The sequence below is a fragment of the Terrapene carolina genome, unplaced genomic scaffold, assembly GCF_002925995.2.
Source record: "Terrapene carolina triunguis isolate 2854851 unplaced genomic scaffold, T_m_triunguis-2.0 Scaffold1115, whole genome shotgun sequence".
Taxonomy (NCBI): Eukaryota; Metazoa; Chordata; order Testudines; family Emydidae; genus Terrapene; species Terrapene triunguis.
Window position 1 is genome coordinate 12,520 of NW_020665466.1, and position 12,628 is coordinate 25,147.

General features: G+C 45.3%; 1 pseudogene; it reads right to left on the reverse strand.

Annotated features, from left to right (window-relative positions):
* Nucleotides 1-2,075: 2,075 nt before the first annotated feature.
* LOC112122423 lies at nt 2,076-12,126 on the reverse strand (annotated as a pseudogene).
* Between the last annotated feature and the right edge of the window lie 502 nt (nt 12,127-12,628).

Genomic DNA, 12,628 nt, shown 5'->3' on the forward strand with positions numbered 1-12,628 from the left:
AAGTTAAACAATGGCCAAGCTGTACACCCATTGGGACAGTAGGGGGCACTTTTGCCACAACTGTTGAATTCCTGCTGGGTCTGTATCTCTAGGCGACAGGGAACAGGGTAGCAACAAATCCTCTCTCCAGCATTCAGAGGCCATGAGGGGCAGATATGGGGTAAACGCCAGGTAGTGCAGTTACTGTCAGATGCAGATAGGAATCCAGACAGACCGACACGGAGGCTACTTCATCAAGCTTTTTATTGCACCAAAAGGGGCAGTGCTGGGTGGAAAGAAGAGGTTCACAAGGGCTTTTGCAGGAGTATTGTGGAACCAACGTGAACTGAGCGAAAGTTTCATGCACAGGGCAAAATGATAAGTAGGAACTGAAAAGGTCACATATGGGTAGGGCCCTACAAATTTCACAGCCATGAGAAACACATCACGGACTGTGAAATAAGCCCTTCCCCATGAAATCCGCTGTCTCCTTGCTCCTAGGTGCTCCCCAGCAAAAGGGGGTTCCTAGCTCCGACTGGGCAGAGCAGGGACAGGAATTGTCCTTCCCCACACACTGCTCTGTGGGTGGGAGAGCAGACCAGACCCACCTCCACCTCTTGGAACCTCCTGTGGCTGCAGGAAGCTCTGCTGTTGTTGCCTTCAGAGTCCACCAAAACAATTGGTGGCAAATGACCTTGTTTACCTGCAAGCCTTCCTGTGTACGTGTGGGCCAGCCCATGGGTAATAAAAACTGGGGTCTTGCAGGGACATGTGACCATGTCACCTGATACTGGAATCCATCTTAAACCTTGTACTTTTCCATGGGAAGTTGGGGAGGGGGTCAAACGACTCCTGCCTTTTCGCCACATCTATACGTAACCCTGAGGCAGTGAGACCACTAGAGGGAGAGTGAAGTCTGGCTGCTCTACAGCCTTAGTTAAGTCCCGGCTGGCTTTTAGCTCATGAGGTAGAGGCTCATGGCTTTAGCCCCAAAGGTCCCAGGTTAAATCCCACTTGCTGATGACCCAGGTCTGTCTGCCTTCCATATATAAGGGGGATGCCAGTTGTGAGGAAAACCCTGCTTACCACCTAAAATGTCTGCTGGAACTAACAAAGACTGAATCAGGGGAAGGATTAGGTCCAGACTAGGAATGATTCTAGTTTGTAAAAGAAGATTATTGGAACATCTTTGAGGGTGAGATATTACATGTAATTAGCTTCTTAGTATAACAAGCTTAGCCTTGCATGTTTGTTTTATTTTGCTTTGTGACTTACTGTCTGTCTGTTATTACTTAAAACCACTTACATCCTGCCTTTTATACTTAATAAAATCACTTTTGTTTATTAATAAACCCAGTGTAGGTAATTGTTACCGGGGTGGGGGAGACAACTGTGCATATATCTCTTTCAGTGATAAAGCGGGCGGACACTTACGAGTTTACACTGTATAAGCTTTATACCGAGTAAAACAGATTTATGTGGGGTTCAGGATCCCAGAAAGGCTGTATACTGGGTGCTGGGTAAGATCCTGTTAACTGAGAAGCCCCAGGGCTGAGTGAATCTGAGTGTCTGAGGAACTACTGAGGGGTGTGGCCCAATCTCTGCATCTGTGCTGGAGCTGAACTGGAGAGTCTAGCTCAGCAAGAGAGAGTTGAGGGGTGCCCATTCTGGCAGGGGGGGTTATTCTGGTATCCCAGCACATCAAGGGATAGTCTCAAGGGGGTCTCTGTGACTGAACCCGTCGGGGGGACTGGCTGGGGTGGAATGGGAATAGGGCCTTTCGCCTCTGAGGGGCGCCAGCTCCAAAACACACCTTTCTATTTTATTTTATTTTTGCCCCAGCCTATAGAATTTAATAGAGAGAATCTGATTCCTGCTCCAGAATCCCATAGGATAGGCCAAAAAATCCCAGAGACACACAGAGGTTTTATCCCAACATCTACAAACTGCTTCCCCCACCCCCAATCCATTCTGATACCAATCAATTCATAGCATTTTTCTAAGAGTAATGAAGATAATCTGCATTTCACAGCCAAAGCCTAGTTAGCCGATGGCTTGTCTAGCCAGGCAAAGAGCCAGCAAAATGGGTGTCTCCTTTAATGCTGGTTCTGCAGAATGTTCTGGATCCAAGGGATGAATTTGGAGAGTCTTATGAACACACTTGGTTTGTAGAAATTCACAATGTACGAAGCGATGCCCTGGACTAGTCCCTCACATACCAAGGGGTCACCAGAATCACCCTGGGATTGAGAATAACCACAATTACATCTTCAACATCTCTAGCACCACTTTTCATCTGTAGATCTGATTGCATCAAAGTAGAGAAGGTTTAAATATTTTACAAGAAATATATTTTGTGCAAAGAAAACAGCCTTTCTTAAACTTTGGCAACTACAGGAAAAATGTTTGCTGTGTTGAAGTGTTTCCTTTTTTGTTTGAGTCGCACTAGTAGGGTTGGGAAGACGCTGGTAGAGTTGGGTTTGAGTTGGGTAGGATTTTAAATGGGAATGTCAGAGAAAAACACAGTTCTCACTCTTTTGGTTGGGTACAGCAATGTCAGATACTTTATTCTCTCAAGCAATTGCGTAAAGGGAGAGAGTGCACTAGGACACAGGGTCTCCCCCTCCTAGGCAGGTCTCTCAACAGGTAAACAATTACAGCAAGCATTTATACCTTTTGTTACAGACAACAATGAGCAATGGCTGCATTTTGTTTATACATAGGTCATTCTGATATCTTGTTTTTCTCACTAATGTAGACTACATTCCATATTATCTACACAAGGTCGCAACAACTTCTCACACAGTTCTTTCCCACTCGCCTCACATAATCCTCGCTTCTACAAATCTTGCGTTATTAGGGTTACAGTTAGCCTGACTCTTGCTAACAAACTGTCATGCATTGCAATCCCTTTCCTGTCAGTTCTTTTTCTGCTTCCACACCCTCCCCCCTTTTGTACTACTAGTACAACAAACATTCTCAAATCTCTATTTGCATTAAGTCTTGGAATTCAGATTCTACATCAGATGCTTCAACCTTAGGGGTTCTGATTGGATGTAATGACAATGCATGATTAGCATGGACATGAAAGGTATTACTATTATTACGTCCTTTACAACAACAATAACATACTCCTAAACTAACTAATAACAATACAAGCAATAACATTCCCACAGCAATAATATGATGGGGTTGTTGTACAGTTTTAGTCATAAAGCACAATACATCATACTTAATACATAAATTAGACACTCTATAAGCTGTATGAAAGGTATACTTTTCAACTTGATATATATTTTGAAGCATGTAAATTTGCACTTGTACTTCAGAGATTCTGTGAACCTCTGGTAACAGTGAAAACAAATTTTGAAATCGATCAGGCACTAAGCTGGTCCAATTAAAGGGTATCTGGAACCTAAGGACTACTTGCAAAATTCTATCTGCAGGCCAGGAAATAATATGATTGCCTGCAGTGGTAATGAGATTAAAATGTATGTCTTGCAATGTGGTGGCTTTAACATACACACAGCTATCATTAGCTTGAAAAGGTAAGTGTCCTGTCAGGGTAATTCCTTGTCCCCTACCCTCCCAGCAAACGTAGTCATGAACAGTGACAACTTCTCCTGGCTTCAGTTTACGTATACACTGAAGCTGTGGGGGTTCTAATGGCCAAAATGTCCATTGACTCCCTAACCCCATCCAAATGTCAGATGTAATCCCAGGAGTACTGACAAAAATCGTGGGCATACCAGGTAGTCTAATTTCCCAGATGTCTCGGTGAATTACCCAATCCCACATGCATCCTCCCCATGGACCCGGCAGGATTCGGTATGTGGGAGCCCACACCCCCCAACCGGTCCATGCTTGGAAGGAGCACTGAGAAAGTCCGCACTTCCACCCAGAAAGTCTCCAAGTATGTCTCCATGGCCACAGATCAGATGGTACTCCTGATGTGTCTGTAAGGGCAGTGGGCCAAGCCTGATGCTCAAGATCATTCTGAATGGCCATTAGCTGGTCATTCAGGAAATCCTGAATTTCTGAACATGCTAGATCCCACTGCAATGCCTTCCCAGCCTCAGTGATATTCAATACCATCTCTGTCAGCAACTTCTGGGTCATAGAACTAAGGGCGGAAATAACATGTAACTCACCAACTCCAGCCTATACCTGGGTTAGCTGTGCCCCAGAAATAAGGCTAGTGGCCTTCTCTAGTTGCCCCAATTTCTCATCATGTTCTTGGTTCTTAAAAATATTCCAAACTGCTTCTGCACTATTGGTCCCATCCCATAGGGTTCTGGTCAAGTCTCTCTTCTTTCTAGAGGAAATAACCCAAGCCCTCTGTTGTGCTAATCTAATGGCAGCTCCCTTTGAACAATTTGGGTATGTAGAGGTGATCTGGAAACTGAATAAGGGCAATGAAAATTTAACAGTCCCTAGTGTAGTGTTAATCACAGTCCATCGATATCCTAATACATCTCTCTTTGGTGTAGTACTATACCGCATCTGTTGGTTGAACACCTTTATGTACTTCTGGGAGGCATTAATATTAATGGCATAAGAGGGGGTGTATTGCAATAAGGTACAGGTAACATTATTAGTCACTGGAATAATTTCTATGCAGGTAAAATTTCCAGTGGCAGAACAAACTCTTTGGGTATTCGTTTAATTGTTCACTAATTGGGTGACCAAATAACAATAAGGGCCTCTCTCATTTAACACAGTGCAAATTCCAGGAACAGCCATCATATCTACTTCGCTATAGAACCCATCAATTGCAATTACAGATTCTTGGGGTTCACTAGTAGTGATATCATGTATTTCTATCTCCACTGCTCCATTTGTTTTCCATTCAATTGTTCGCTTATATGGGATATCCTGAACCTTAAAATAATTTTTTCAAACAATATTTAAATAAATCACTAAAGTGTGAAGGCCTTGGTCATTGGTTTCATTGGAATATACAGTATTGTTTGTATCTGGGTAAGTTACAGGGGTAATAGTGTAATGGAGCAGATGGCAGGGGCAGTCGCAACAAGGTGCCTTTGGTACTTGTCATTTAAAATCCAATTAGGGAGGGCAATACATGCTGAAGGACTTATCCAAAACACAGGGCACAGCCTGTAGAATAAACCCCAAAATCCAATCAATACCACGTTCCCAAGCATGGGTCCCACAGGTTTCTTCCTGCCAGTGTATAATTCTTTGTTTCTTCACCAGGGTCAGTTCTTAATGTCTTTTGTAGTCAGGAATCCCAGGACTTTGTGGTTTCAATGGAGTGAGTGTTCCTTCTTCTCTTTTCCTGAAACAGTTGTGGTTCAGCATCATACAGGGGAGAGGTTATTAGCACATCACCCTGTAATGGTTTTGCTTCTTCTAGAAAAATCCAAAGGCACAGTAGGTCTGTCAGTGGACAAGGGAGAGATTACTAGCACTTCACCTTGTCCTCCTTCCCTGCTGTCCAGAAGGCACAGCAGAGCTAGCAAGAGAAATAGGCTGATCATCAGTCGGAGAGTCCTCCCAAGGTGGAGGGGTCTTTTTACAGTGAGAAGCATGGGTCCAGACATGTAGTCCTTGGCACTTCACAGCTGTGTTGGTGGTTAACAGGACTTGTAAAGGGCCTTTCCAGTGTGGAGCCAAAGCAGTCTTTCGTTGGTGGATCTTTACATAGATCCAGTCTCCTGGTTTCAATGAATGGCAGGGCTGCTAGGATCTTTGGGTAGTGCTTCTTTACCTGTGAGAAAAGAAACCTAACACATTTCATTAATGCCTGGAAGTGTTTTGCAGATTTTACAGCTGCTTGGGCACATTCAAGCCCCCCTTTTCTTGATTGTCAGCCAAGTCTTAGCTGTAAGCAGTGTCCTTGGATGGAGCCAGCGTCTTATCTTTGGACTAAGCTTGCTAGCTATTTTTTCCAGTTAACTCATTCTGTTCTTTTTCCTTCTCCCCTTCTTGGCTTTTTTTAACCTACAAAGGAAACTTCCACACTTCACTCATACACCTTTTCCCAACAATGAACACATACACATTGCCATTATACAGTACATTAGTCTTATTATTCAATGTATGCCACATATACCCTTCCAGTAAAATAACTTCTATACAGAGCTTTGGAGCAACAAGCCAGGACGAGCACACCCACCTTTGAGGAGTTCACTCGGTACAACCTCTGGTGTCCAATAGCTTTCCTCCCTCCCCAGCCCTCTGGCTAGAAATCTGAGGTAGCCAGAAGGATCCCATGTGCAATATGCGGAGTTGGTTAACCTTCCATGTCCTTGCTTCCAAAGACTGTTGGTATTCAATTTTTTCCATTAAAAGATCTGGCCAATGAAGTTTCTTTTTCTTACTTTAGCAAATGTATTATACTAAAGTCTATCACATTTTTCTGATTTATCCAAACACTTTGTATTCCAAGTTGAATAAAACAAGTATCTGCTTTTTGATTTAACCCTTCTATTTAATTTTGAACTAGACTGTCTTATGAAAATATTAAACACAACAATTCTGACCACAAGACAAACACCACAAGACAGGACACAGAACACAAAAATAATTCCTATTGTGCCAGTAAATGCATGGTACATTGAATGCTGTTCAGCTGGCATTCGTTTTCTCTGATGATCTGAAAGACAAAAGAACAGAGGTCTACCCCTTCTGGGCAGTCAGTCGTTGCTTAAAATATTTCCTTTATATACACATACTCTTGTTGATTTCAGGCAAAACAAAGGAATTACCCATATTTCCTTGTATTTGTTTCATAGGCAGCCCAGGTTTCAGTGGCTTCTACCTTATCAGTTAGATAATTTGCATTAATACAGATGCTTTCTGGCTTGCTTCTGGGTCCAAAGCTATCCACAGCTTAAAGATTCTTACTTAAAAAAAAGGACACAATTAACTTTCCCAGACTTTTAATTGCCTTTTACTTCTAACTCCTGCTTTCAAACACCCAGCGATCTGAAAAAGACAACACAACCTATATTGGTAGGTTTGCATTTCTTTTACCTCTGCTACAATATACACTGTGCATGTTCTGGGGAAAATGCACATCCGCTCCACAATTCAATTTCCACAACACTAGCCACATCAATTTCTACGCAAGGTGTAACTGTTTCTTTTGTGCTTACAAAATCTCCATGCACCCACAGCAAAATGACAGCTCGACCACACAGAGCCAGGGGCACTGTCCTTCTCTTTCTTTACCAGATCTTTTATCTGCTATTTTGTTACCCAAAAACAAATTCAAATCTTTTATTCTCCTGGCTTTGACTACCCTGCTGCAGCCACAACCTTTGGTCTTTAGTTAAAACATTTTAAATCTTGTAAAGCATTAATTCACCTTACGGATTAAATGCTAAACACCATATTAAACAACACTAGTTTCCTGTGTCTGGCAAAAGTCCCATTCTCCTGGCTTTGCAACTTTAAAACAATACCAATTCATCTCAGACTTATAAAACACAGATTGTACACAGCAGGAGTGTTCTTCAGCAAATTCGACTAACTTATTCATAGTCGAATAATTCCACTTAAATAACCTCTTGCCTGGATTACTTACAGACATTCCTACCAAGTTTCACTGCTTGATTCCCTCTAGCAACTACAGAGTTAACTTCTCACTCTCTTCTCTTAAATCACTTGCTTGTCTCAAAAAACGACACCCAATCAACTCAGATTTTACCATTCCAATTATAGTCCTGGGGATTTGAAATCCCCATGCTTATAATTACTTACTCCTTTCCTTCCACTATGCCCTCAAAGTTTCCAACCTGTTTTCCAAATACTCTATCTGTTGCCTGCCCGCTTGGGCCCGATCCTGCTTTTCTCGCTGAACCGTCCCTTCCATGGGCACCGGCTTGTTCCACTATCAATTTAGCTAGGAGGGTGGGCTTCTCAACTAGCCCCCACCCTTCCTGGTCTCTTCCCTTAAACATTCTTACTCATAAGTCTACCCGAGTTCTCCCTCATGAGGCTTGCCACCTGGGAAAAATGCATGGCCCATTGGCATTTAACTATTCAATTTTCTCTTGTGGCAAACACACTACTGTTACGGCGGATGCTGAGCACAAATGGTTAAATTCTGACAAGTCCCTGAAGGACCGGTACTTGCTTAGCCAGTGCTTCCTTTTCTGCCTGGAAGTTCTGTCTCAAGGTTTGCAACTTGCCCTGGGCGTAGGTTTGAGTTGCTGCCTGGTTCATGATCTATGCTCTTAATTGCTCAATTCTAGTTATCAAGTACACAACTCTTCCCTTTTCTCCAACTTCTCTATTGCCCAGTCCTGCTATGACTGGGGTAGATCCACCTGACACCCTTCCCAGTCAACCGGGGTGGAAAGAGGAATGCTAAACCCCTCTCCGGTTCTCAGACTAACTGCGGCTGAGAGTGGGCACACTTTCATACTCACACACGTACGTCCAGACTGTCCACGTCTGTGTATAACGTCCAGAGAAGGGGGAGAGGTGGACGGGAGATTATCCTGTATACAGCTTGTCCAGAATCTCCAACTTGCTTCCACTCTTGGGAGGGCTGTTCTTTTACGCTCTGGGGTCTCCTGCGGCATCTCTTTCAGAGATTCCAGTCCAGGCCGGCTGCCTGTGGCTTCTTCAGCGTCACCAAACCACACCCGCTCCAGGGTCGCAAAGGCAGACTGTTGGATCTCACTGGACAGTTAAGCTTTGCAAATGTAATCTCAGCACTGTAACTTTTATTGCCTTTGGTTTGCCTCTGTCTATATTTTTTCACAGCCAGCTGGGGCCGAAAGCAGTTTTTCTTTGTACTTAGCATGGTCTGTGTTTATTCTTGACCTTGAACGCAGAGCAACTTTCTCTTTATCTCTGGACCAAGCTGAATTTCAAATTAACCCATTCCTTTCCTCAATAGACAAATTGCTCCCATTGTGTGTCAGAGGCTTTTTGGTGATTAAAAGCTCCTCTGAGATGTATGATCTTATCTAGATTGAAGGTACCTTCTAGTGGGCATTGTTTAGATGGATTTTCACGCGTGTAATGATTCCAATTCTCTAAATACCTGCAGGTTTTAGGACCATAATGTATGTACATGAAATAAGCTGGGGTACCCTTAGGGGGTGAGAGGGAATGCTTAGACTGTCCCCCACCCATTTTCCAATCACACACACAGGGAGGATGCCCTGTCCGTGCTAGCAGCTCATAAACTAAGGATCTCTCCCTACAGGGTACTCACACAGGAGAGGCTAATGAGGATGGCCACGACCCTCCTACACCTCCCTTCAGCAAAGAGCGTCAGCTAGTCTCAGAGAGATGGCACCGCTCACTCTCGTTGCATCCAGTGAGATGATCAGACTGTCAGCGGCTCACACAAAGAGGAGAAGGGGAGGGAAGATGGGTTCACACACTCCTAGACCCAGGTAGCTTCCTCGCCGGACGATGCCAGTCCGAGTCAGCCTACCGTGGGTCGGATCTTCTATAGATCCTCTAGTTACCGGGCTTGCGTTAGAATAGTTCTGGTCATGAGCCAAACGACTTCACAGAATACTCTGGGCGTCTTCCGGTAACTTTCATTCACACTGGTATACACACACATACACACCAAGGCCTCTATTTCTAAATACCACAATGCATCTGTACCTTATGTCCGGACTCAATACACTATGAGGTGGTAACAACCCCTCTTGAGGTGGTAAAAAACCCTCAGCACCGGTGCATACTGAATGCATTTCCCTTATGCATTAACCTTATTGGGGGCGGCCAAACTATAGTCCCCAGTACCGCATACAACTACCTTATTGAGGGTGGCAAACTAAGTCCTCAGTACCACTTCAATTAACCTTATTGGGGGTGGCAAAACAGTTCCCCAGTACCATTCTGCATCTGATCTTGCTGCACTGTCAATAAGTTCAGATGGCGTGAGCCCAACAGGGACAGCCGGCCCCACGGACAGTCCTCCTCTGACACCCCAATAGAGATTTCAAAAGGTCTCATAACTCTCTTATGGCGCCATGGGGTTCGAAGGGGAACGATCCGCAGCAGCTGCCGCTGTCTCAGTAGGCGTTGCCATCCCAGACGAGCCCCCAAATTGTCAGAGAAAAACACAGTTCTCACTCTTTTGGTTGGGTACAGCAAAGTCAGATACTTTATTCTCTCAAGCAATTGCGCAAAGGGAGAGAGTGCACTAGGACACAGGGTCTCCCCCTCCTAGGCAGGTCTCTCAACAGGTAAACAATTACAGCAAGCATTTATACCTTTTGTTACAGACAATAATGAGCAACGGCTGCATTTTGTTTATACATAGTTCATTCTGATATCTTGTTTTTCTCACTAATGTAGACTCTTAGTCTACATTCCATATTATCTACACAAGGTCGCAAGAACTTCACACAGTTCTTTCCCACTCGCCTCACATAATCCTTGCTTCTACAAATCTCGCGTTATTAGGGTTACAGTTAGCCTGACTCTTGCTAACAAACTGTCATGCATTGCAATCCCCTTCCTTTCAGTTCTTTCTCTGCTTCCATAGGAAGAATTTAAGACAGGTTGAGGTTGTGTTGGGTAGAATTGGGTAGGGTTTGAATTGGATGGATGTGGGTAGGTATGAGTCTGGATAGAATTTAGTAGGATGGGGGAATGTTGGGTAGAGCTGGATATGACAGTAGTTAAATTAAGTAGAGATTGGGTAGACTTGGAGTTGGGGAGAGTTGTGCAGGACTGGGGTTAAGTTTGATAGAGTTTTGTTAGGATTGTTTTGCATGGGGTTTGAGTTTGAGGAAGGGTTGGGTACAGTTGTGCTGGGTATTGTTTGAGCTTTAGCTAGCATTAGGTTGGGCTGTGTTGGGTTGGGGTAGGATTGGTAGGGTTGTGTTGAGTGGGGTTTGAGTTTGGGTAGGTTTAGAAAGGGTTTTTTAGAGTGGGGTTTGAATTTGGGGTAGAGTTGGTAGGATTGTATTGGCCAGGGTTTGAGTTTCGGGTAGGGTTGGCAGATTTGTGTTGGGGCGCGGGGGCTTGAGTTTGAGATAGAGTTGTTTAGGGTGGGTTTTGACATTGGAGTAGAGTTGGTACAGTTGTGTTGTCCATAGCTTGAGTTACGATAGGATTGATAGGGTTGTGTTGGGGAATGGGGGGGTGGGGGGGGTTGAGTTTGGGGAAGGGTTGTGTTGAGTGGGATTTGAGTTTGGGGTAGAGTTGGTAGGGTTGTGTTGGCCAAGGTTTGTTTGGGATGGGTTTGGGTAGGGTTGGGGCAGGGGTTGAGATTGAGGTAGAGGTGGTAGGGTTGTGTTGGGTGGGGTTTGAGATGAAGGAACCTCAATAACCAGGTGTAATAAAGGATCTTGCTCAAGCTAGTAGGAGCTGTGCTGAGCTGGTCTCACCATTGCCTTACCCCTCTGATGTCTGCATCAACACCCCGTCTCCTGAATGGGGCTAGGTTGGTAGGGGATCACTGCACACTTAGATACTTAGCCCTGGAAAGTATCTCCCCATTTCCTCCCAGTAGTGGCCTCCTGGAACCACGGAGCCTCCAGGTCAGCAGGATACTTACCTGATAAGGTAATTTCTCAAAGCCAGGCTTCCATACACACAGCATCATTGAGGGGTTGTATCCAGGATACAGCTCGCACATGTTGCTCTTAATGACCTCGAGGTCCACCTCAAGGAGCATGTCAGTTCTTCAGTTCCGGCCAGTCCGACCCCATCCGGCCACCCTGCAGGTGGATCCTGGCCTCACCCAGCTCTTGGTCTTTGGCAGGGGGGATGAGCTGCACCCAGTTATTCCGCACTGCGCTGTGTGACATCTGCCATAGACAGGAGGGAAAAGAGGGATCCAGATCAGCACAGGGATTGGAGCTGAGAGAAGCCAACACGTCCCGGCCTAGGAAAATGGAGATGTGTCTACTGTATGAGTGCGAGGTCATGGGGATGGAGTGATGGGATGGGGGCGGTACCTTCAGCAGTGTGAGGTCACTGGGGGCAGGGTGATGGTATGGGGGCGGTTCCTGTAGCATTGTGATGTCATTGGGGGCAGGGTGATGGTATGGGGGTGGTACCTTCAGCAGTATGATATCATTATTAAGGGTCTTCTTGTCATATTGCAGGTGGGGGACCCAGCGACGCACGGGGATTTTCTGTTGGCTCCGTTATGGTTTACTAATGTTATGTGCTCCCAGAGTGACAGTGATCTCGCTGAAAAAGCAAAAAATTATATATGTGACGTTAGGGGCAGGAGCGTATGTGAGGTGGGGGATGGGAACATGTGGGTATCACTCATGGACAGTGACTTAGGGCAGCCTGGGCCTCTTAGGCCAAGATCTTGGACTCATCTGCTGGTCTAGAAAATGGTTATACCACTGTACACACTGCCAGCTGCGATCTGGCCCAGGGCTGGGGACTGGCTAGCTCGGGAGGATGGGGAGTGGGAAATAGGAAAGGGGCCTTTCCCCTCTAGGGGGTGTCAGCTGCAGCACAAACACCTTCCCAGAGATGTTGGCCTGCCAGCCTATGACAGCACCAGCCGCTTTTGCTGTTCCCTGAGCTCCTTCACTCCCTGTTCTCCTCCCAGCCCCTAGGTCCCAGCTCCCCTGCACCCTGGTGACCCCCATTCCCGGCTAGATCCACACAGGGGTATATACCTATCTCCCCAGAGCCTTGCAGTGCTGTCCTGGGGCTGTGAGCCCCTCCCTGCCCC